The sequence below is a fragment of the Physeter macrocephalus genome, chromosome 20 (genome assembly GCF_002837175.3).
Source record: "Physeter macrocephalus isolate SW-GA chromosome 20, ASM283717v5, whole genome shotgun sequence".
NCBI classification, from domain to species: Eukaryota; Metazoa; Chordata; class Mammalia; order Artiodactyla; family Physeteridae; genus Physeter; species Physeter macrocephalus.
The window spans coordinates 99895500-99917454 of record NC_041233.1 but is presented as its reverse complement, the minus strand read 5'-3'; the positions used below and the strand labels follow the sequence as shown (position 1 = coordinate 99917454).

At 37.7% G+C, this 21955-nt stretch overlaps 1 pseudogene; it reads right to left on the bottom strand.

Annotated features, from left to right (window-relative positions):
- Nucleotides 1-5421: 5421 nt before the first annotated feature.
- Nucleotides 5422-6847, bottom strand: LOC102973689 (DNA methyltransferase 1-associated protein 1-like; annotated as a pseudogene).
- Nucleotides 6848-21955: the final 15108 nt, after the last annotated feature.

Here is a 21955-nt window from a genome sequence, read left to right as displayed (position 1 = left end):
GGAGACACAAGAGGGAAGAGATATGGGAACATATGTATATGTATAACTGATTCACTTTGTTGTAAAGGAGAAACTAACACACTATTGTAAAACAGTTATACTCCAATAGAGATGTTAAAAAAAAAAAAAAAGAAGTGGTATGTATATCCTCTCCCTTTGAATCTAGGCTGGCCTTAGTGACTCAACAGAATGGAATCAATAGAATACAGCAGAAGTGACGCTATGTGACTTCCAAAGCTGGATCCTAAAAGATGCTGTTGCTTCTTCTTTGCTCACTGGAGCACTCATGTTTGGAGCCATGAGCTACCGTATAAGAAGGACCACTCTGATGCCACCATGCTGAGAGGAAGCCCAATCCACCAGAGAAACCATGGGTAAGTGCTCTGGTTGAAAGATCTAATCACTAAATTTATTCACATTAACTTCTGTGCATCAAATTTTACTTTGGGGTCACAGAGCTTTGCCCTGTGTTCTTACATTCTTCCCCTGTTGATCAATGAATTTTCTGAGATTTTATCAGGAAAAATAGTTGAAAACAATAAGACAATATTTCTAAAATTCCAACACGGCTGATTATTGGTAGTAGAGTTCAGAGGTGTTAACAAAACACAATCTGATATAAAATATTGGCCAGGGACCTTCAACACCCTCCAGAAGAAAACTTGAAGAATCCAAACATAAATCTTTTTAAAAACTGATACTCTACTGCGTAGTTTGTTTAATGCTAAATATATATCTTTATCTAGAAAGGATCAGAGGCCGAAGGGACATTTTTTGTTTAATACTTTTTGACACATATTATTAATACAGTCATTTGCACTTCTGAGACTGCGCGTCCGGAGCCTGTGCTCTGCAATGGGAGAGGCCACAACAGTGAGAGGCCAGCGTACCGCAAAAAAAAAAAAAAAAAACAAAAACCAAAGGGAACTTCTGAGACTGCGCGTCCGGAGCCTGTGCTCTGCAACGGGAGAGGCCACAACAGTGAGAGGCCAGCGTACCGCAAAAAAAAAACAAAAACACAAAACCAAAGGTAAGTTGCACACCTCAAAGGTCAATATGCAAAGGTGACAGGACTAAGTATATTAAATATTGAAAGTTTTTAAAAAATATATTATTAACTTTCCCACTGTTCAACATTCAGTTATGCCATTAGGAACAAAGTTCTATAAATGTTTTTTTGAGTTATAAGGAACAATAACAAGAAGAATAACTAACATTAACGGCTTCTTTTGTGCTAGACACTCTTCTGGGTGCTGCATATACTTGAATTTATGAACTGAGATTATGTTGAACCTTCAGCTAGCTTTCAACCTTAAAAAATGAAAATCAATGAATCATTAAATAAATACAACCCAAACTTACGGGAGTAAAATTTATCAGGGGTAAATAAAGTTATATTTCTTATAGTTTTTAAATTTCACTTTTAAAATTACTTAAAATATAATGCTTTTTAAATGTATTTCTCCTTTCTTGTGTTCCCATTTCCTGAATACGTTCCACACTTTTTCTCTTCTATGGACGATCAAAGGCTTCTTTCCCCTTCACAGACATGGTATTCTGGATATCCATCACTGCACATATGACCCTACGGCATGCTCCCTGAGCTGTTTGAGCTGTCTGTCTCTGAGCTGTCTCCATCATCAGTGAAATTGTATGCATTATCACAAAATGCAGAGGACATAAACTACCTTAAGTAAGAATGATCTAAAGTGCCATCTGCATTCTAAAAATCATTTTCACCAGGTGAAAGATAAGAGCTTCTTTACAGAATTGATTTTACTTAATTGTTCATTTGTTCTCCACTATGGTGTATTAAATAAAGCAGCTCATAAACTTTAAATAAATGCATAAGTGCATTGACAGTCTTCTCAAACGAATGCTTTTTAAAGGCAACACCTTTTGTAATCAATATTAACTTCTGTAATAGTTGACGCATTATGAATTCATTTGGTGTTAATGCACAGGTGCCAGTTTTTCTGGAGGTAAGTGATAAAAGGCAACAAGAAAATGAGGAGGTATACTTTTGAAGAGCCAAACAGATTACAGCTTTAATAAAAACTATGTAACCATTTAGCAGCCCACTAAAGTGGAGATACTAAATGCTATAGTACAAGGCACAGAGGCTAAAATTTAGAAATAACTACGAAAGAGAGACTGGCCAGCCTCTGAAAATCTCTGCTCATTCTCTCAAAGCTAAGGCTGACCCAGGTCTAAAGTTCAGAATAGGGCTTCCCTGGTGGCGCAGTGGTTGAGAGTCCGCCTGCCGATGCAGGGGACGCGGGTTCGTGCCCCGGTCCGGGAAGATCCCACATGCCGCGGAGCGGCTAGGCTCGTGAGCCATGGCCGCTGAGCCTGCGCGTCCGGAGCCTGTGCTCCGCAACGGGAGAGGCCACAACAGTGAGAGGCCCGCGTACCGCAAAAAAGAAAAAATAAATAAAGTTCAGAATAAATTACATCACACCTACATGTGTTCGTCAGCAACCCCTAGGCCTCCTTCTGTGGCACCTCGCCTCTCACGCCCGTCCTTCTCCACAGGGTGCCGAAAGCCTCTGAAACCCTAGTTCCGCTCTTCTCCACCCCCACCCAAAGCCTCTCATCACCAAAGCAACAGATTAATGTATGAGAACATAGTGTGTATGGATTCTTCCCTCATACAGGGTGTCCACATTTTTTAGTTTTATAAAAACAACTCCATTGAGACTGTTCCAAACCCAAAACTATAAGATAAGTCTTCAGACAAGGAGAAAAATTCCAAGAAAATTATAACTCTATGATTTGAATTTCAGAAAATGGCAGTTAGGGCCCTACTTCACTGGACATTACCTTTGCTTTGTAGATTTAACCAGAATCTGATTCCCATGCTCACTCCCGTCCCCCAAATATCAACTGCCTTGAAGTCTCTGTGTTACCTGTACACAGCAGGCACACCAACTGCCTCTCATCAGCCAGTTACACCCAGAGTTATTCCACCCCAAGCTGCTACTTTTAGACTCATATTACTCACACAACACCCTTTACCCTCCTTAGCAATATCACCCTTCTATTGAAAACTAATGGGCTTTCTCTTTAACTAATTTCCAGCAGCATCATCAGTGACTTCAATATCCAAATTTATTACTGATACATAAGCCTGACCTTATACTCCTGTGATTCCATCTCCTCTAACCTTCAACTGTACTCCATTCAGTCACCTACTCCCATGGTCAACCCTCTCGTTATATCCTTCTCCTTACCATATAGATTTGTGCCTCTATTAATTTATTTCCAACTTGGAATCTCTTTGAAGTTCCAATCCTCATCACCTTTTCATCAGCCTCAACTTTTATCTGACTTATTTTTCTGCAAAATATGCAATATGTCAGAAAATAACCTCTATAGTTCTTGCAATAAACATGCAAACCCATCTACATCTGCATTTATCCCCTCCTGCCTCTCTGCTTTTTAAGAGAAGAGCTTACCCTCTTCCCGTCCAAAACCTTCATCTGTGCTTATGATCCCATTTTCTCCAACTCCACATACACGTATTCAGCTCCTTGAGACTTCACTTTTCAACCAGGCATCCCCTCTTCTCTCTGTTGGCTTCTTATCATCAGCATTTAAATCTACTCAGATCTTCCTCCAATCAAAAAACAAAACAAAATGTATCCTGCCCTCCCCATCTCTCTCTAAAGGACTTTTCTACATGCACGGATTGTTAATTCCTCACTGCTCATGCTTCCCTACTCTGCTTCTCCTTCTAGGTTTCTCGGGGATATAAAGAAACCAGCTTGCACCAAGCTGGTTCATGAGAGCCAATTGTGTGCACCTTTTCCCAGCTTCAAGGGGATGTTAACACTGGTAGCTCAAAAATAAGTAACAGTAGGAATGCTTACCCATGGAAATTGGCAAATGCTACAAATCTATGAATCAGCTTTGTTACTTTGTTTTTTTTATTTATCTGCACACTGCTGTTTGTCTTCTTCTACAGTCCCCCAAATGCCATTTCTCAGCATTTCTCAGATGCTACTGTAAACACACTAACTTTTTATCCTTCTTTTCATTCTCAGAAATTCAAACATCACCAACGTATTGAGAATTCTCACATGCCACCAGCCCAACACTTGCTCCATAAATCTACCCAAATTCTCCTTGTTTCTCTCCATTTAAATTTTCTCATGTACACATCAAACTTAACATTTCCGAAATTGAGCTCATGTTGTTTCTTCCAAAAGATGGGTGCCTTCTGCCATTTTTCAGTAAGTGACTCAGTTGTTCAAACAAGAAAGTTGGGTATTATCCTCGACTCTTTGACCTTCCTTCATTGCAAGTGTATTCTACCACCTAAGTATTTCTCAAATTCACAAACTTCTTTTCTTTTGTTGTTTATAGCCATAAGCTATAATTTAAGTTACTTCAACAGCCTTCTAACTTGTTTCTTTACATCAGAATTGTTCCAGCTCAATCCATTATCTTCACTACAACAAGAATATTTTCAAAAACCAGATTTAAAAATCATGTTACTCTCCTACTTAAAACCAATACCGTTTGATATCATCTACAGAAGATTTCAATTTATCATCAGCTAACACCTTGCCCAAGAGCCACCCAGGAGGAGAGCTGCCCGTGTTGCAAAACTGTATATGCCCCACCTGAATTTCTTCCTGATAACATATGTCCTCTCAAAGCTTAAGGGTTCTTCACCTGAAACTAATACAACATTGTAAATCAACTATACTCCAATAAAATTTTTTTAAAAAGCTTAAGGATTCTTTTAAGCCCAAGAAGAAACAGGTGGTAAGCTATCTAGTAGGCAGGTAAGGCTGGAAAAACTGAATTGAACCAGCTTGCGACTATATTTAGACTCTCTAAGGGTACAGTCATTACATATCATACGAGGGAATTTGCACTTCCGCGGGAACTTGGCCACCAACTAGGAGGTAGAAAGTCACAGTTAAAAATCACTGCTGAACATGTATATCTTCGTGGAGCTTAAATATTGTGTTAGGAATTTTAAGGAAACTATTAAAAAATTTAATAGTAACTTGAAGCATAATTTTTACATATGAAAACAGAATAGACTCTTTTATGGAACAGAATATAAAATAAACTAAAATACTAAATATCATGGCCATTACCTTCAAACTCAAAAGACTCCCTCCAACTCTGCCCTAGGGTTTTAGCTCCCTCCGCTCTGAGAATAAGATACTTCAGTAGGAAATGTAATAAACACCACTACACAATAACATGTGCAATTCATTGTGAATATTTCCGGTACTCTAAATTTTCAGGGAAAAAAAACTTTTTAAAAATGAGTTTGCATTAGATGAACTATTATAAGCTAATTACTGAAAAAAACGAATATTTACATAAACATAGGATATTTACATAAGTATGAAGAAGCATTGCATACTATGATGTGCAAAGTTACTTCCCTTACAGTCTTCACTTAAGTAAAAAGGTTTTGGGGTTGGTTGTTTCCCAACTCACCAGCTCTACGCAGCAGCATCCCACACCGCGTGTGGCCTCACAGGGCTTCTCCGCCTCCTTCACACAAGAGGAGCTGGAGACGATTCTCGTCGCTTCCTCGTGGGCGCGAAGGGTGTGCCCGCCACACGACGATGGTCGATGACGGTGTCCTTGCTGGGGTGAGGGTCGAGGCCGGGCTCGGCACCGCGGTCGGGAGGACGCTGGCGTGGCGGCCTCCCAGCACCCAGCCCCGACCAGAGCCTCGAGCAAGGACCGCAGCACCTGCAGCTCACCCTCGCAGTTGGCGCAGGCTTGCCTGGGCTCGTTCAGCCGCACCGGTTCGGGCCTCAGCTCGTAGCGCATGCGCACCAGCTGCTTCGCGGGTGTCAGGCTCAGCTCCACACCCAGCACCTGTTCCAGGGCCTCGATATTCTGGCCCGCAGCTTCATCTGCTGGCTCCGCGGGGTGAGGCCTGCAGGCTTGAAGCCTGGAAACTTGATGCCTGCAATCTCAAGAACAGCTGGCTTCTCGGTCTCCTTTTCCTGGGGCAGCTGCTTCTTGGGGTCCTTGCTGCGCAGCGCGGTCTGCGGCTGGGGGCAGCTTCCGCGAGTCCTGGTTACGCTCCTCCCGCCCCTTCTGCCGGGACTAGATCTGGCGCAGCTTACGTAGCAGGTACTTCTCCGCCGCCACCTGCTCTGAGGCTTGTGACCGACAATGCTAGCTGTTCCTTCCGCCGTTGCAGGTGCCCAGCATCAAACCCTGGTATCTTGAGGTCTGTGTTTGGCATGGCGTGCATGTTGGCCAGCTTGGCGCAGATATGGTAATACCGCTCCTTCAAGTCCTCCATAGACCTCTTCTTAAACTGCTGGTGGTCATCCGATCGTGGCTAATGACAAAACGGAGGTCAAAGCGGTGGCTGAGGTCAAAGAAGTGGTCGTTTCTGCCTTTGTTCAAGAGTTGTCGTGAAGATAAAGCTAGTACCCCTGCTCTGAATACACTGGCACCTGCACAGTCTTATGGAACCTGGCGAAGGGGTAGTCCTAGCCCTCCTCAGCTGCCTGTCGCCAGTGGAAGAACGTGGCTCCATCCTTGCAGACTAGGTTGGTGAATGGCATCCACTTACAGGACCACGCCTTCTTGGGGCCCAACGTGGCCTTAACTGTGCAGTGGCCTCGACCAGGGTCACTGGGTAACAGTGGAGGTGCATCCTTGTCAGAGTAGCGCAGTGCTTAGACTTCTTGGTGCATGTCCGTGGGCTTCCTGAAGGTCAGTGTCTCTGAGGACTTCCTGGACTTTTTCTTGTGCGGGTTGCTATCGTCCTTCTTGCTGATGGTCGCGGAAGCCGCATGACCCTCTTATCCCCGAGTTCTAGAATGCTCTACCCATCTGTGCCCACAGACATTGCGCCTGAGAGATGGGGGAGTGCCCCGAGGTCAAGGGTCAGTGCCTGGATTTCCGCACTGCGGCCGGGTGGCTCCATTATCCCCGCAAAACCACAGACCTTTTTTCTTTGCCAAGGGTGGGAGAGGTGGCTGGTATGCAATAACTTTACTGAAAAAAAAGTGTAATGAAATCTGTCGAAAGCTTAAAGAAGAGAACTTAGACACCTCCCCTCAAGCGCAGGGCCAACTGCAAAGAGTGGATTCTTTCAGGATGTTGTCAGGCAGGGTGCGTCCATCTTCCTGCTGTTTCCTTGCAAAGATCTGCATCTATTTCAGCCAGTGTCAGCTGGCGGGCAGCAACCAAACCAGTCATTTGCACTGGGAAATTTGAATATGAAGAATTATTAATTCATAAGAGGGAATTTACCAATAAGAATGGTAAAGAGAATCTAAAGAATACAGAAAAGACAGATGTAAGTGGCAGCCACTACCTCTAGGACTAAAAGAGAGTATTCAAGGAAAAGGAACTTGGAAGAAAGCCACCCAGACTGATGTTCAGAACCAGTGAGGTGCGACTGTCTCCCACTGGAGAGCAGAGGATTTCACCGCTGTGTTGCACACCACACCTGGCCAGCAGAAACTAACTGCACAAAGGAATTCCAGCAACACCACCAGGAAGCCACCAGCTGAAGAGGATGGGGACGAGGGCGCTGAAACTTGCTGGGAGTGGCTACCTCTGAGGTGAGAACAAATCTCACGAGAAAGCTGCATCTGGAGTTCTGGCAAAACGCGCTACGAAGCCACTCCACAGGGGACACGCTATTGAGTGACCCACATGAGAATGGCAGCTCAGCTGCATATCACCGTAGCAAAAGGGGAAAACCACTGGTTTCTGGAAGAGGGGGTCTTCTCCCCTGTGGTATCCTTCCAGAGCCTTCTACTGTAATGTTTAACATTGTGCCAAGCGTTAAAGGAGAACTGATTACAAGGTCCAGCTCCAATATTACAAAGCAGGACAAAGGAGGATGGTTTAGGGGCTGAGGTTATATGTTAAGAACAGACACACTGTACTTCCAAATAACTTCAGCTATAATCCTTCAGCCATAAAGGAAGACCAGCATTCGTTTCAAAACTCTGCATGTCCATCTATCATCTATACATAAATATTTTGGGGTCTGAGTCTGTGTCGTGGTGATGGGGGTGGATTAGTATCCAGGAACGCTTGCTTCTGGCCACGTCATTTCTCAGATGAAGCTGCATATCAATAAATAACAGTAGGTAATATTAAATGGTAAAAATCAAGGTAAAATAATGATCGCAAACTTTTCATGTGATACTAGAACACTGTTTATTTAACAAAGCCACTTGAGTCATCTGAATCTCTAATGGAAACATTCTATATCCTATTAATATTAGGCTAGATATTGAAAAACAAACTGATGAGATGCAAATGATTACTGTCTCATGGAAATGATTTCTGTACGGTAAAGAAGATAAACCCAAATTTTATGGTTTTATTATCCTGTATAGGTCATTATATCAGTTTGGTATCTAACTAAGCAAATTTATATATATATATATATATATATATATATATATATATATAGGATTGTTTCATTTATTCACATTTAAGTTTTTATTGATAGAGTTAGATTACATCTGCCATATACCTTCTGTTTTCTGTCTTACATCTTTTTTGTTCCTCTATTCCTCCTTTACATTGAGTATTTTTGCACTAAGTTAATATTTTTAATGTAACATTCTAATTTCTTTAATATTTTTTCACTTTTGAAAAAAGGATTTTCTTAGTTGTTGCTCTGGGGATTTTTATATATATCTTAATTTAGAATCTACTCTAGATTTATACTGAATTAATTCCATTGAGATATAGAAGCATTAATTCTGAAGAGCTTGATTTTTTGTGGTATTATTGTTATTCAGTTGCATCTATATATCATACAAATCCAACAATAAATTGTTATAATTATTACTTTATATAATTTCATTTATTTTAAAGGAGCTGAGGAAAGAAAGGAGAGCAGGTATATATTTATAACACTTATATATATATATATTTCTATCTTCTTATGTACCATTTCTGGTTCTCTTCACTTGTGCCTGTGGATTTGAGTTACCATCTGGTATCATTTCCTTAGCCCCATACAACTTTGCTCCCGCTCACCTCCTTTGTGCTGGTGTTGGCAAATAACATTGCTATATGTTATGGGCCAAACAATACAATTATATACAATTATATTGTCTTATACAATTTATTTTGTAATCAGTTAAGAGAAGAGGAAATAAGGGCTTTATCAATTTCATAGTTCTCCAAACTTCAAGAATGAAATCGTTTTTTGTATAAACCTTGAACTTTGAGTCAGGAGTTGGGACTTCATACTTAGATCTTAATTAAGCAGGACTAAGTTGAGAGATGAGGATTCAAAAGAAAATGTGCAAGTGTCTCCTCCAATTGCCCTCAAAGCATGAAGGAAATTACAATTTGAATGTGTTACAGAGTCGTGCTCAGTTAATATTTACCAGTCTTTTAAAAAAAGTCCTATATGCTGAAGGTCTGATGACTGAAATATACTTAAAAGCCTAAATTAATGACTTAACAATGTTGAAAAAGAAGCATTAGGCCTTGATGCCACCGAGCAGCATAAAAAGATTTTAGACCCATTTCCCTGGCTGATTTAACAGCAAATGTATCTGACGGTGAAATAAATGACCTGTCAATGTATCATCCAGCCATGCATTTCTGTGATTTCAATAGTTACAAACATTATTACTCCACCTCCTCAGTTTTATTCTTCTTTTTTTTTTAAAGCTTTTGTGGAAGGTAAAAAGAGGTTTTATCTGAAATAAGCACCACTTCTCATTTTACAACCATGATATCAAAAGAGACTTATACTCTGACCTTGCATTTGAAAGAATGTTGTATGAGTGTGATAAAAAAATCATGGAAGGATTTAGCAGACTTGTAGGTTCAGGCACTAGAGTCCAAGGGTAAAGATGCAAAGAAATATTAAAAAAAAAAAAAAAACCTGCTAAAGAAGAATGACTCCTTCCCTCTGGCAAAATCACTGCCTCCCAGAAATAAAATGTAACATCCCAGTTCTTTCAAGTGAGACCCTCTGATTTTCTCTCACCATAGCCCTGGGGCCATACTCAAAGCCATCCTACTCTTATTATGGTAGCAAGGTTACAATGAACCTACACAAGGAGCTGAAATTTAAATGGGAATGCCTCTAAATTAGAAAAGAGTGGTGAGGAAGACTACAAAAGAAAACCTAAAAAGCCAAAGAAGTAAATGTGGTGTAATCTAGAAAGACAAAAAAGAGAAACATAAATTTAATATATCAGAAAAAACAAAATGAGTTTCCTTCATTTTTGACACTTTCTGACCAAAAGCTGGAAGGAATCTGAGAGCTCATCTAATCCAACTTCTTAGTCTTCCAGATAAAAAAATTGTAGCCTAGAAAGGTACTTCCCCAGATACATTCTTTGAGATTCTTCTGAACTAACAGTTTTAGGAAGAGTAATAACTTTTTAAAAAAATGAAAGGGTGAACACACAAATTTTAAAGTATACTTAAAGCTAAATTTAAATATGTATTACTTTGTAGATATATCCCAAATACTAAAAGAAAAAATGAAGTGCCATTTTTTAGATGTTTATGGTGACCATAAACACAGATTTCTATAGATTGGAAAAGATATTACTTTGGGAAATGATTAATTGATAAATGTAAAAATATTGCATTTTATCAATATTTTTGATATGGCCTGCATTGGTAGTACAAGAAAATATCCACTAAAGAAGCTGGATTCGTTTTTAATAACTTTTTAAAAAATTGACAATGATAAATACAATATTTATTTCTGACAGCTAAAATTGAAGAGGCCGATGAAGAATTTGAAAAGTTAACAAACACCATAAAATCATACCTACTAAGATGGATAAATCTATGGAGATTATTCAACTTAAATAAAGGAAAAGCAGTCTTCAATTTTATAAAGGGTTTGTAAAAAAATTAACAAACAGAAACCTCAATTAAAGAGAGTTGGGAGACCAGAAGGGAGAGCTCTCAGACCCTGTGATGACAGCAGAGCCCCAACAGGAAGAGGAAAGACTCCTTTTCTTTCCTGTCAAGGACTCCACCAATGAAGAGCCACACACTCTGTTTACTGTAGCTCCCTCCCTGGCCCACCCACCCCCCAAGGCCAACTTCCTTTTCCTCTCTTGAAAAGCATTCTCCTCCCTATGCCTTGTGGCAATTTGCAGGGTTGCAGAACTCAAATTGTAATTCTCTGCTGATCCCAAATGAACCCATCTTTGCTGGAGAAATATCTAGCAGTCTATTTGTTTCGGGTTAACAGGTTTCTACACAGAGGATGAATTAGTATCTCTTTACTATCAAAGAAAACACAACAGAATAGTTATTCACAAGAGAATAGAAAATACAGAGAATCTATAAGAAGCATTTATTAAAGAGCTTACTTTTTCCCCCTCTATCATCAGTATATTATGGCAACAATTAAAATAGTTTTGCAAAACTGTGTTTTAAGTATCATGTACGTTTTATGGAAAGAAAATAGTTTAAAAAGAAAAAAAAAAAAACACATGCAGGTGCACATGTGTAGCCAGGAATATTTTCCTACATTATTTTATGCCCTCAAAAAACCCTACAGTCTAAACTATTATTTCCCCCTAGATAATATACAAAAGTAACCTCAATAGTAGGAATCAGGTTGTGGTTACTTTTCCCAGAACAGCTACTTACATGCAATAATTAAAATGAGGAATTCTTTAAGCACTGAAAGGCAGATGTCAAAAATGTCACTTACTACATACACCTCAGGATGAATTTTCCTCCCCACCCAGTTATCTCTTGAAGGTATAAAGTTTTCCTGAAAATCGACTGGAATCTATTTTCATTTTAAAAATTTAGCCTGGTACACCATACTCTACATAGATAATGACTAGGATGTATTAGAGGTTCAATAAATATTAAATGAAGTCCAGGGCTAGGCAGAATTATGCTTTTTTCTGTTTTGAAGGGATAGAAGGCCCCAGTTAGCTGCAAAGAAGGCTTGAAATGTGTTATAGTTGCAGATTAACTCCTGCTAAAAATGGAGCTCAGTTAGAAAATAAGGATGCAATGAACATTAGTCAGGCATCTAATATGCTCTGACACATCCTGTACTAACAATGGAATAATCCACCCACTTCCTCACCAGCATCACCATATAAATTGGATCACTTTCATATTATTATTACTATTGAAACCAAAATAAGTCTAGTTCACTTTCTTCTTTTCTGAAATTCTATGATTTTTTTTCAGTTGCTTCACCACAATCCACATCACTATGGCAAATAATATTTGCATTTCATGCATCTTACCTGAGATCAAAAGCCGACATAAGGTCTTCAATTCGAACGATACTGGGTTCTGAGCAATTAAATTAAAATACTATGTAATTTCAGAAGTTGTCTCAAGTGGACCTGAGGAAAATAGACGAGGGCCATAAGAAATTAGAGCGAATCCTGTGATTCATTTGTTTATAAATTCCTTTGGTTAATTTAATTCTGCTTTTGCAACCACAATAGCAACAAAAAGTCCTCTGTTGCACATATGTACATGGTATCATATAGAAATCTAAATTTTCATAGAAAGACAACAAAAGTGAAATCGTATCAGCCTAGTTTCTAGTTTTAATGGTTATTTAGATAATAGGCTACCCTCTGTGAGTCTTATTTTCAGAATCTCCAACAGGTATAATAATACCTGGGTGATCGTAGGCTGGTCCATGCTAGTATGCCCACACATGTTGTTTTCAGCCAGCATCACTTCTAACTGGTCAGCGCTCGTCATTTACATCGTTAAATATTTTTAATAATCCTATGGTACCTATAATATAGAATATTTTTAAGAATTAAGCAGAGTGTCTGCAAAGTTTCAATAATTAATTCCCTACTTTGAGTCACTCTTGATAAATAACTCTATAAAATTTGTTTCTTGAACTTTTCTTCTCTTGTACAATATTCTGACATCCTACCAGTATTTATTTACCGGGTTTTTGTTTTGTTTTCTGTTCTGTATAATAGTAGCTAATGTTGGCAAAAATTGAATTTTTTTGAAGTATATAGCATGTTATGGGTTTTGGAATTTGTGAACACAGATTTAGAAGACCAACATTTACAAATAAAATATTTCACATCTGAAAATATGTATTATATAACACATATCAAGTTCTTAATGCACTTTCAAATGCAAATCATATATTCTTTTTCCTTAAGATATGAATATTAGAAGGAGTCATATTTCTGAGTATGTGAAATCAATAATTATCCTCTCACAGACATGTTAAAAATTAAGTCAATGCCTCATTAAAGCAACATTCTAAGTGGTAACTTATACTTAACACTCTGAAAAGAAATTGCATTTAATATATTCTTTAATTGATAAATATTAAGTAAAATAGATTATTTTTCTACTGCACTTATTACATTAAGTACTTATAACTCATAGATTAGAATTGTAACAAACATATTTCTAATCCAATTGATTTAGGTGTACTATTACACTTCATAATTCTCTTTTTTTTAGTTTTTGAAAGGTTTTATACAGTGCATCTTAAATGACTGTACAAAAGATTTAATTCAGACATATTGCAAAATAGTGGTAAAGAGAATATTATAAAGTATGTTGGCTTTTTAAAAAGTGCTTTCCAAGGATAGCAATCAACTGTAACAAGCAGAAAATTTAAATTCATATTTAGAGTTCGGCTGCCACCTACAGGGCTATTTTTAGTCTTATTGTCTTCCATTCCCAAATGACCAATATGACTAAATCTCTAAAAATTTGATAAAATTTGGAGGAAAAAAAGAGACTTGTAAATAAAGTTGTCTCTTCCACTGACAAACTGTTCCAAAGAAAATTTAAATGATCACTCTTGAAGCTCTATACGTACATTGATTTAGTGTCTTGTTGAGATTTGGACTAATCATTCTCTTTTTCATGATAAAATGCTTAAAAGTGCATTTTAGGACCACGATATAACACCACATATAAAGTGATCCTAATTTAATGCAATGTATTGTTGTAAACAGTGAAAATCTTAATTTTAATAACATTGCTAAATGTTTTAACCAAGGAGATTGAGAAGCAGTGGATGAAACAAATACAGCTATACAAGATAAATAGCAAATAATTTGAAGGGGGATGATAAGAAAATATTTCCTTGGGAATGTAAAAATGTTACCATGACCTGGAGCCTAACATAAAATTATAATAAATCAAGTCTATTATGCATACTACATTTGTCTAGGTACAAACTGAGGTTCTGTGCAAACCACCAAAACATCAAACATCCTCCCAATCCTGGCTAACATGAGTGATTTCCATTTCTTTATCAACTACAGCTCTATGCTCTGGCTTACTTTAGTTGTTCCTTCGTCTAGATAAGGTTTATTAAGACACCCTATTCCCCGACAGCATCCAACCCAGAGCTAAGCTTTCCCTCTTTAAACTGTCCCCCAAATCACCTAACACAAACCCAAATTCTATTATACAACTTTCTAACATCCTCTGATTGAGACGCCCTCACGGTTCCCCATGGTTTGTGTTTCCCTTGCTGCCACTGAGTAATAAAGCCCAAGCTGATTCCCGATCATAAAGGTATTTTTTTCAGTAAATCACATAATCTGGTTTTTTAAAGTTAAAATGATTTTTTCTTTATTCAGTAATCCCCTTCTATCTTTTTTTTCAGTGTTTTTATTCATGCCCATTTCTAATGATTACACTATAATTGTTCATTGGGTTAATTTTTCACTAAAGTAGATTTTTTGCAAAAATAATAGAAATGATTCATCTGCCTGAATACAAACTCCTATGCAATGTGATTTTTCAGGTTCTCACACCAAGAGTTAGGGTTTATTAAATGTCCACTGGCCTTGTGACTTGCTTTGACCAGTAGAATGTTTCAGACGTGCTGGTGCCAGTCACGAGATTAGCCCTCAAGAGACATGCACTTTTGTGTTCTCTCTCATGAACCCTCCACTGCCATGTGATCAGCTCTGGCTCAGTGATTAATCAAAACCAGGAGAAGCAGAAACAAGCTCGGCAGCCAGCACCCAGCCAAACTGGCAGCTTTCTGCAGACAAGTGAACGAGCTCAACAGAGGCCAGAAGTACCCAGACCCGATGACCTCAACCTCAAATTCCAACCCCAGACCTGTGAAATAAAGGGTGGTTTTTAACCCAGCAAATTTTTTGGTGATATTTATATATATCACCAAACGTGTGTGTGTGTGTGTGTGTGTGTGTGTGTGTGTGTGTGTGTGTATGAAGTGATATATATATATCACATATGCATAAGAATATGAAGTGATATATATATATATCACATATGCATAAGAAGTGATTTTATATAGTCTCCGGCAATCAGTTTCTATTTGCCAAATTTATCATTTCACTTTTATCAAATTCACAATTTATATATCTGCTTACTTAGTAGTGTATTGCTCATTAGTTCAAACAGAGGCAACAACAAATAGTGAAGAAATAGTACAATGCATGTTCCTTGTTCATTAGATTGTCTTGTATTAAATAGTCAAAAAGAAAAGTTAAAATTAACATACTTCTAAAGAAAAGGATTAACTATTTGGAAATTATCTGAGTAGCGCCAGCAAGAGACATTTCATGTATGTAGCCACTTGCAGTAGTTTATTCATTTGATTGCTTAGAATAACCTATTACTGATGTTTCCTTTAGATGAACTATTGTGGTTTTCTTCAATATCTTTTTTTCTGTTATTTGATTTTGACTGGCAAATGGGAATGGATGGGTTATAAATAGTAATAAACAAAATGGTGCATTAGTAACATGGTGGCACTACTTTTAACCTCAAAGTCTTAGTTAACCTGGAATTATCAACCTTCATTTCAAAAAATTTCTATACCTATGTAACATAACATGATGATGCTGAGAACAACTCCTACTGGCTTTTACAACCCACTGTGAAACCCAGACAGTGCAAAGTGTGATGCAGAAACAGTAATTATTCCCTGCTCTAATGCTAAGCAGGTGTAGGTAATGCAAGATGGGAAATTATAAAGCCTAGTGAATCTAAATGCTTAAATTTACCTGAAAAAATAAAGAATTAGTGAGTTAAAAGCCAATGATTCACTGAAATCTGTTCCTTCAGTATGAAATGAACAAAAGTGATGTAGTTGTTTTAGGAACACAGGTTTGTCTATTTGAGGGAATCAATCAAATATTCCACTCTACTTAGACTTCCTCTCTCTCCTCAAACATCCAACACCTTGTCTGCTATCCTCACTCTCAAATGATGGCCTTACTACCTATTGAAACCAGAAGAGAACTTCCATTTCCACGAGGTCTCACTATGGCATCTTATCTCCCTCTGAATCTGTGCCCAGTACTTTGCCTTCTCTTCTATTACTATGGATGAACTCCTATCCAAAGTCATGTCCTCCAATTTCCCCTATATTTCTATATTCCTTCTGCAAATTTCCTCTATATCTTCCTCGTTATCAAGAGCTCATTCTTCTAATATTCTTATAGAAAGGTAGACAATTGGCTCCCACCTCTTCTGTAACAACAATTATCCTCTCTCTGCTGGATCGTACCCATAATCCTGTTTTATTCTCTCCCATCTTCATTTTAAATAGTATCTCCTCTGAACCCACAGACTGCTCCTGCTATACCCCCGTCATTTTTTTCTCCTTTTATAGAAAAATCTCTTCAAAATTATTGCCTAGAACCAATTTTTCTCCTTTCATATTTATAGAATTCACTCCAATAAAACTTCTGTTGATCCCACCCCACCGAAACATTTAACAAGATCTCCAGTGACCGTTATGTAACCAAATCTCGTGTATTAATCTCAGTCCTCATTTCATGTGACTATAGCAAGATCTGACCCAGTTGAATAAACCCAGTTGAAAAAAACAACAACACTTTTTTTCCCCACTTGGCTTATGGGGCATTGCTCCTGGTTCTTTCCATATCTCAGTCGTCACTTTCTCTGTCTCCTTTGCTGTTTCCACATCAACTCATCAACCACTAAATATTTAAATGTCCCAGGTCTTAGTTCTAGGATAATTTTTTAATGTAAATCACTTCCTATGTGGTCCTATTTAGTTTCATGGCCTTAAATGCTAGCAGTATACTAACATCTCCCATATTGTTTTTTCTTTAATATTCTATTATGCATACTACATTTGTCTAGGTACAAACTGAGGTTCTGTGCAAACCACCAAAACATCAAACATCCTCCCAATCCTGGCTAACATGAGTGATTTCCATTTCTTTATCAACTACAGCTCTATGCTCTGGCTTACTTTAGTTGTTCCTTCGTCTAGATAAGGTTTATTAAGACACCCTATTCCCCGACAGCATCCAACCCAGAGCTAAGCTTTCCCTCTTTAAACTGTCCCCCAAATCACCTAACACAAACCCAAATTCTATTATACAACTTTCTAACATCCTCTGATTGAGACGCCCTCACGGTTCCCCATGGTTTGTGTTTCCCTTGCTGCCACTGAGTAATAAAGCCCAAGCTGATTCCCGATCATAAAGGTATTTTTTTCAGTAAATCACATAATCTGGTTTTTTAAAGTTAAAATGATTTTTTCTTTATTCAGTAATCCCCTTCTATCTTTTTTTTCAGTGTTTTTATTCATGCCCATTTCTAATGATTACACTATAATTGTTCATTGGGTTAATTTTTCACTAAAGTAGATTTTTTGCAAAAATAATAGAAATGATTCATCTGCCTGAATACAAACTCCTATGCAATGTGATTTTTCAGGTTCTCACACCAAGAGTTAGGGTTTATTAAATGTCCACTGGCCTTGTGACTTGCTTTGACCAGTAGAATGTTTCAGACGTGCTGGTGCCAGTCACGAGATTAGCCCTCAAGAGACATGCACTTTTGTGTTCTCTCTCATGAACCCTCCACTGCCATGTGATCAGCTCTGGCTCAGTGATTAATCAAAACCAGGAGAAGCAGAAACAAGCTCGGCAACCAGCACCCAGCCAAACTGGCAGCTTTCTGCAGACAAGTGAACGAGCTCAACAGAGGCCAGAAGTACCCAGACCCGATGACCTCAACCTCAAATTCCAACCCCAGACCTGTGAAATAAAGGGTGGTTTTTAACCCAGCAAATTTTTTGGTGATATTTATATATATCACCAAACGTGTGTGTGTGTGTGTGTGTGTGTGTGTGTGTGTGTGTGTGTGTGTGTGTGTGTATGAAGTGATATATATATATCACATATGCATAAGAAGTGATTTTATATAGTCTCCGGCAATCAGTTTCTATTTGCCAAATTTATCATTTCACTTTTATCAAATTCACAATTTATATATCTGCTTACTTAGTAGTGTATTGCTCATTAGTTCAAACAGAGGCAACAACAAATAGTGAAGAAATAGTACAATGCATGTTCCTTGTTCATTAGATTGTCTTGTATTAAATAGTCAAAAAGAAAAGTTAAAATTAACATACTTCTAAAGAAAAGGATTAACTATTTGGAAATTATCTGAGTAGCGCCAGCAAGAGACATTTCATGTATGTAGCCACTTGCAGTAGTTTATTCATTTGATTGCTTAGAATAACCTATTACTGATGTTTCCTTTAGATGAACTATTGTGGTTTTCTTCAATATCTTTTTTTCTGTTATTTGATTTTGACTGGCAAATGGGAATGGATGGGTTATAAATAGTAATAAACAAAATGGTGCATTAGTAACATGGTGGCACTACTTTTAACCTCAAAGTCTTAGTTAACCTGGAATTATCAACCTTCATTTCAAAAAATTTCTATACCTATGTAACATAACATGATGATGCTGAGAACAACTCCTACTGGCTTTTACAACCCACTGTGAAACCCAGACAGTGCAAAGTGTGATGCAGAAACAGTAATTATTCCCTGCTCTAATGCTAAGCAGGTGTAGGTAATGCAAGATGGGAAATTATAAAGCCTAGTGAATCTAAATGCTTAAATTTACCTGAAAAAATAAAGAATTAGTGAGTTAAAAGCCAATGATTCACTGAAATCTGTTCCTTCAGTATGAAATGAACAAAAGTGATGTAGTTGTTTTAGGAACACAGGTTTGTCTATTTGAGGGAATCAATCAAATATTCCACTCTACTTAGACTTCCTCTCTCTCCTCAAACATCCAACACCTTGTCTGCTATCCTCACTCTCAAATGATGGCCTTACTACCTATTGAAACCAGAAGAGAACTTCCATTTCCACGAGGTCTCACTATGGCATCTTATCTCCCTCTGAATCTGTGCCCAGTACTTTGCCTTCTCTTCTATTACTATGGATGAACTCCTATCCAAAGTCATGTCCTCCAATTTCCCCTATATTTCTATATTCCTTCTGCAAATTTCCTCTATATCTTCCTCGTTATCAAGAGCTCATTCTTCTAATATTCTTATAGAAAGGTAGACAATTGGCTCCCACCTCTTCTGTAACAACAATTATCCTCTCTCTGCTGGATCGTACCCATAATCCTGTTTTATTCTCTCCCATCTTCATTTTAAATAGTATCTCCTCTGAACCCACAGACTGCTCCTGCTATACCCCCGTCATTTTTTTCTCCTTTTATAGAAAAATCTCTTCAAAATTATTGCCTAGAACCAATTTTTCTCCTTTCATATTTATAGAATTCACTCCAATAAAACTTCTGTTGATCCCACCCCACCGAAACATTTAACAAGATCTCCAGTGACCGTTATGTAACCAAATCTCGTGTATTAATCTCAGTCCTCATTTCATGTGACTATAGCAAGATCTGACCCAGTTGAATAAACCCAGTTGAAAAAAACAACAACACTTTTTTTCCCCACTTGGCTTATGGGGCATTGCTCCTGGTTCTTTCCATATCTCAGTCGTCACTTTCTCTGTCTCCTTTGCTGTTTCCACATCAACTCATCAACCACTAAATATTTAAATGTCCCAGGTCTTAGTTCTAGGATAATTTTTTAATGTAAATCACTTCCTATGTGGTCCTATTTAGTTTCATGGCCTTAAATGCTAGCAGTATACTAACATCTCCCATATTGTTTTTTCTTTAATATTTATTTATTTGGCTGCATCAGGTCTTAGCTGTAGTGTTATATACTCATCTCCTCAGGGATCTTTAGTTGCAGCATGCAGGATCTTTAGCTGTGGCAAGCAAACTCTTAGTTGCGGCATGTGGGATCTAGTTCCCTGACCAGGGATCAAACCTGGGCCCCCTATATTGGGAGCATGCAGTCTTAGCCCCTGGACCACCAGGGAAGTCCCTCCCATATTGTTTTTTACAATGCGGAACTCTTACCTTTGAATGATGGTAGAATATTTGATTAATATATTGTACAACACACACACATACATTCTAATTAGACAATTTTTTTAAAGCATGATGTTTTGTGACTTAAAATATCATTATGAACTCTGACTTCTCACATGATGGAGTAAGCAGTCGACAAATCCTTTCCCCAAGAAAGCAACTATGAAGTTAAATGAAAGTGTCCAAAACAGACATTTCAGCATTCAAGAAACAAACTTTCCCAAATAGAATCATCTATTCTTAAAAAATATTGAGCTTCATCAATTTACATTCCCACCAGCAGTGCAAGAGGGTTCCCTTTTCTCCACACCCTCTCCAGCATTTCTATCACTGTAATAAAATGTATTACCCATGTTTTTTAGGAAAAGATCTCATGATTTTAAATACTTTTTTACTAAAAACAAATGAATAGTCATATCTTAAGATATGCCAAATTTTGGGTGAAAAATATATATAAACTTTTGTTTATCTGTAATTAAGTTATAGTCTAGTGTTCTAACACACCATGCACATACATACATTCTTCTTAAGAAAAAACATTTTAGAGTCTTTACAACACTATTTCACGATAGATTTAAATTTTTCAATAATCACTTTCACACAAACTTAGCAGGTCCTTTTCACTCACTGAATTAGAAACTGTATTTTATGAATATTTTAAAAATTAATTATCAGTTTCGTGTATCAGATTATTTCTAATTTTCTTCCTTTAGGATTCACCAAAAGCCCAGCTACGCCGGACAATAGAATGTTGTCGGACCAACTTATGTAACCAGTATTTACAACCTACACTGCCCCCTGTTGTTATAGGTAGGTTAGCAGAGAAAAGTGCAATCATGATTCTCAGTGAAATATTTTCTCTGGTTTTAACAATAAGCAAGCTTTCTAGAGTTCAACACTACAAGTTATTTTTTCCTTTTAAGATGTGATCGAAAGGTAATATGTCTTTTTCATTGTTTACTTCCATTATCAGGTCCATTTTTCGATGGCAGCATTCGATGGCTGGCTTTGCTCATTTCTATGGCTGTCTGCATAATTGCTATGATCATCTTCTCCAGCTGCTTTTGTTACAAGTAAGATAATTATTTTGATGCAAAATATTTTGTTGAATATTAGATATAAACAGTTGTTCTTAAAGCCAGTAGGCAGAAACCATTGACAATGTATTTCAGGAACCATTAACTTGTATTTTCTGGTTATCTCCTTTAATTAACTATATTATAGTTTCTTAAGGGAACAGAGGACCTTACTACTAATCAATTAATTGGACACTACATTATACTTCTTGTTATGTTCATGAGTACTTAAGATATTCTTATTTATAGAATATTGAACTTTCTTATATCTAAATTTAAAAACCTGACCCCATATATGCACTACCAAATGTAAATTAGATAGCTAGTGGGAAGCTGCCGCATAGCACAGGGAGATCACCTCTGTGCTTTGTGACCATGAGAGGGGTGGGATAGGGAGGGTGGGAGGGAGGGAGACGCAAGAGGGAAGAGATATGGGAACATATGTATATGTATAACTGATTCACTTTGTTGTAAAGGAGAAACTAACACACTATTGTAAAACAGTTATACTCCAATAAAGATGTTAAAAAAAAAAAAATATTGAGCTTCGCATAAGAATGACTAGTCTGTGGAGTTCTTACCTATGGTTCCCAAGACTCTCACCCCCAAATTCTGTCAGGGCAGCGGTTTTAATCAGAACAGGGCAGGTTATGGAAACCAACAGCTTTGCTACCT